Source organism: Nicotiana attenuata, unplaced genomic scaffold (assembly GCF_001879085.1).
Source record: "Nicotiana attenuata strain UT unplaced genomic scaffold, NIATTr2, whole genome shotgun sequence".
In the NCBI taxonomy this organism is placed as follows: Eukaryota; Viridiplantae; Streptophyta; class Magnoliopsida; order Solanales; family Solanaceae; genus Nicotiana; species Nicotiana attenuata.
In genome coordinates, this window is record NW_017672775.1 from 54,114 (window position 1) to 58,676 (window position 4,563).

The window sequence follows — 4,563 nt, forward strand, 5'->3', positions numbered from 1 at the left end:
TACGCCCGATTTGTTGCTGCTCCTACGAAAGGGTTAGTAGGTGAAGAAAATATGCCCTTCCCAGAGAAGTGGAATTTTGCACGTAAGTTTTCTTTACAACTTTCTCTTTTTTTTAACAGTTGTACTTCTCGTGTCTGTTTTACTTTTCTTTTTCAGCAACCATGGGAACTGTTGAAGAGATTCCCAATTTCCGTGGTTGGGTAGAAAAATTATTGACAGTTACTCCGATGGAAGTAAGATCTTGGAAGTACCTTTCGAATAGGTTTGGTTGAAAAGTTAAAACTCGCGGTAAAAATTTTTATTTCCTCATTTTCCTTCATTCATTCTCTCTTTAGAATTTATTAGCCCTTCTTTTTATCAGGGTTTCCTATTCGAGGTGTAAGTGCTGAGTCAATCGCAGCTTCCAGACTTTCTTTGGCAAGAGCTCAGGAGATAATCTTGAGTCCTTCATTGAAAAAAGGAAAGCTGATAGACCACAGGATTCTGAAGATGAAGAGGAGCGGGATGGAAGCTCTTTAGTGCGTAAGCCGCGGGCTAGAAGAGGTGTCATTTCGGATGACGAAGCTATTCCCCCTCTCGTTCTATTTCTGTGACCGAGCTTGCTAAATCCACTTTATTGAGTTCTGATGAAGAGACGCCTGTGGCACCTCAAGACTCTGCTGAACACCTCTTTCACGTGGTTTTGACATGAGAGACTATTCAGTTGCTTTTTAATAATCAGTGTGACACGTCAGTCACATAATTAATTCAAGTGTAATATCGATTTTTCTCCAATATAGATAGTCCACTTCCATTTATTTTTCAACTATTGAATATTTGGAGTGATCTTATTTAAAGCGGAAAATTTTTTGCACGGTAGTTTCTCACACACCATTATGCCTTTTTAAACTAGCACTTTGTATGTATTCCATTTTAATGGTGTGACACGTGGTGCCTACGATTGGTTCTGCCAACTCTCAGCGCCTTTTAGGGTTTTTATCGGCTGCATCAATCACGAAGTGACAGTTTTAATATGAATTTGCATCATTACTTTTTTGTTTGACGGTTGCTTCCAAGTATAAATATATCCTTTTGTCTTTTCTTTCACGAAAAAAGTTCTCATACTTTGCCATTCAATATTTTCTTCATCTTCACTTAGCTATGTCTTTTTTCAAACCCTGATCCTAAAAAGGTTCTTATTGTTGATGAACTTCCCTTGCTCTTACTAGAAGTAGGATAGTGGTAGGCTGCGTAGTTTAGGATCAATTTTGTTCGAGGTTCTCCTTCTCAACCTAATCCTACTCCTCCTCATCTTCTAGAACTAGGCCTTCTCTTTCTCATATGTCTTCCGCTAGAGGTAGGGATTCCAGTGAGCCAATTCGCGAGCCTACTGTTGACGAGATTATCCCTGCTGAGCTTCTTTTTATACTGATAGAGAGTCGATTAAGAAACCAGGTCTCCTTTATGTCCTTCAGATCGTGCCGATTGTTTACCCTTCACAGATTACAGAAGGTTTGATCTCTGTTGGTCGTAGAGATTGTCAGTGGAAGTTTGATTTTCCAATTTCTGATCCCTATGCAATCAAAGGATCACCTTCTTTCAAAGCTGGCTTTTCTTTTGTTGTATACGTACCCTTTAAATTAGACTTTAGACCCCTATTGATCCATTCATTATTGAATTCTGCCGCTTCTTCAATGTGTGTTTAGACAAATTGGCCCTATTGTATGGAGGGTGTGTTGCTTGTTTTAAAGGTATTTGGCTAATTTGGTCAACTGCTTTCACCTTTTTTCATCTTATCCTCTATACTCCCTAAATTATTCCGTCATGGAATTTTTACTCTGGTGGCGAGGAGTAAAAGAAGTTTTGTCAGCCTGAGGACGATAAAGATCGTGGTGGTACGCCCGATTTGTTGCTGCTTCCTACGAAAGGGTTAGTAGGTGAAGAAAATATTGCCCTTCCCAGAGAAGTGGAATTTTGCACGTAAGTTTTCTTTACAACTTTCTCTTTTTTTTAACAGTTTATTCTGTGTCTGTTTTACTTTTCTTTTTCAGCAACCATGGGAACTGTTGAAGAGGATTCCCAATTTCCGTGGTTGGTAGAAAAAATTATTGACAGTTTACTCCGATGGAAGTAAGATCTTGGAAGTACCTTTCGAATAGGGTTTGGTTGAAAAGTTAAAACTCGCGGTAAAAATTTTTATTTCCTCATTTTCCTTCATTCATTCTCTCTTTAGAATTTATTAGCCCTTCTTTTTATCAGGGTTTCCTATCGAGGTTTAAGTGCTGAGTCAATCGCAGCTTCCAGACTTTCTTTGGCAAGAGCTCAGGGAGATAATCTTGAGTCTTCATTTGAAAAGGAAAGCTGATAGACCACAGGATTCTGAAGATGAAGAGGAGCGGGATGAAGCTCTTTAGTGCGTAAGCCGCGGGCTAGAAGAGGTGTCATTTCGGATGACGAAGCTATTCCCCTCCTCGTTCTATTTCTGTGACGAGCTTGCTAAATCCACTTTATTGAGTTCTGATGAGAGACGCCTGTGCACCTCAAGACTCTGCTGAACACCTCTTTTCAAGTCGGGTTTTGACATGAGATCTTGACTTGGTTTGCTGAGGAAACGCCTCTTGCCTCTTTTCCTGTGTCAATTCCAATGAAAATCCATGTGCCCGCTTCCTACCGTTGCTATCTCTGCTCCGCCCGAAGCTATTATGGCCTCTTTCAACCGTTCCTGCTCCAATACTTCTCGTAATGAAATTGGTTCTTCAAGTGGTAGTAGGGCAATGAAGCAAGTTACCATTGAGGTTCCTACTGATGATAATCTTCTGAAAAGTCAGTCTAGGCTGATGTATGGCTAAAACCTTTATAGGTCCGGTGCGAAAAGTCAAAACTGGAAAGTCATAATTCCTTGACTTGGATGAACGACATTGTACAATCATCATTGAAGTATAGGCTTCTCTTTTTACCTTATGTAATTTCCTTTACTAGTATTTTCACCCTTTTTTCTTTACGTAGATCAATCTTATCGGTACCGAGATGATGAAAAGGGTTTCCCATACGGAGTAGTTTGATGCATGACTATCAGATTGAGGCTGATAATTGGAAAGAGCAATATGAAAGTCTCCAGCTTGAGATGGAAGTTTTAGAGGAGAACAAGTGTACCTTGGACTAGCAGATAAAAGTCATGGCAGCGGAGTTAGCAGTCGAGAAAGCCTCTTCCAACCAGGCGGGCAAGGACAATCACCTTCTTGACTCATCTTTTGCTGAACAACTCTCTAAGGCTACTGAAGAGATCAGATGTCTAAAAGCCTTGTTGGATGAGAAAGAAGTTTATTACAGGTGAGCTTTGTTCAAACACTCACCCAGCCCAAGAAGATCTCCGAGTGTCTACCGATATAAGTTTAAGTTTTGGAGAGTTCACTTGGTCTAAAGACTTCTTACGATGCTGACATTAGTGATAGAGAAGAGCTCAAGAGTGAAATTGATCATTGGAAAGAGACTACGAAGCTCTTGAAGACAAGCGCCGACTGTTGAAGTAAAGTTGGGGATTTTGAAACACGCGCCATGATACTCTTTGGAGGTAAGCATGAAGGTTTTAACTTGGACGCTGAGCAGTTAGCAAAGATTAAGGAGACAATTGAAAAAACTCGCAAAGCCAAAGTTTTCTTCACTTATGCTGATACTCCCGGGTTAGTGTTGAAGCTAATCCTGGTGCAATGGTGTCTCTGGCTCCTTCTGATCAAGTTGAAACCTTCTGCCGCTGATGGCGTTACCTTGAACTCTTCTTCAGAACCTGCTCCACAGTGAAAGTTTGTTTGTGAAGTTTAACTTCTTCTCTTTTTGTTTTGTTGGTGGAATATTGTGGTTTTACCCCTGGTCCATTTAGGTAATGTTTTTGGTAACACATATCCCCAGTCTTTCGGGGGACTTTTGTAATGACAATTAAGTTAGGACTAAGTTCATACTTAGTTTTAACTAAAATATTATAAAGTTTTTGCTTCAACTTTTTTAATATGTGGGTTTTGTTTACCCTTTTGCATTTAAAAATGCTTTGCTTATTTCATGGTTTTTGAACCAAGCACGAATTATAAAAGAGGGCCCTTTTATATACGACCCTTAATGAAGAAGGCGTTCAACTTCACAATGTGTAAACATACGAAAGAAGAAAGAGGAACACACATGTTTCTTGGAATAACTTTGAGAAAATTTTTATTTTCATTTGGACTTGTCAAACTAAATAATACCTTACATGTATTTAAGTTATCATCTATAACTCTTCTGTAACTGTTTTCTTTACAACAGATTTTGTAAAAAGAAAAATCCAAGGGTTTTTTATGACCCATGACTAAATATTGCTTTAACCTAAACATTCGTAAGATTCTGAAAATTTACATCCACGAGTGTATTCTTTACAGGTTTTTAATCAGGCTTGCGTTTTTGGCTCGTGACTTTGCTCTTGAAATTGATATTTGTTCAGTAGACTTTAGGCTTGACTTGAATTTATTGTTCCAGTCTTCTTTGCCTTCCTTATACATATATTATATTATATTTATATAGTCCTCCAAGTGTTTGAGCTTTTGAAGTATGAAAATT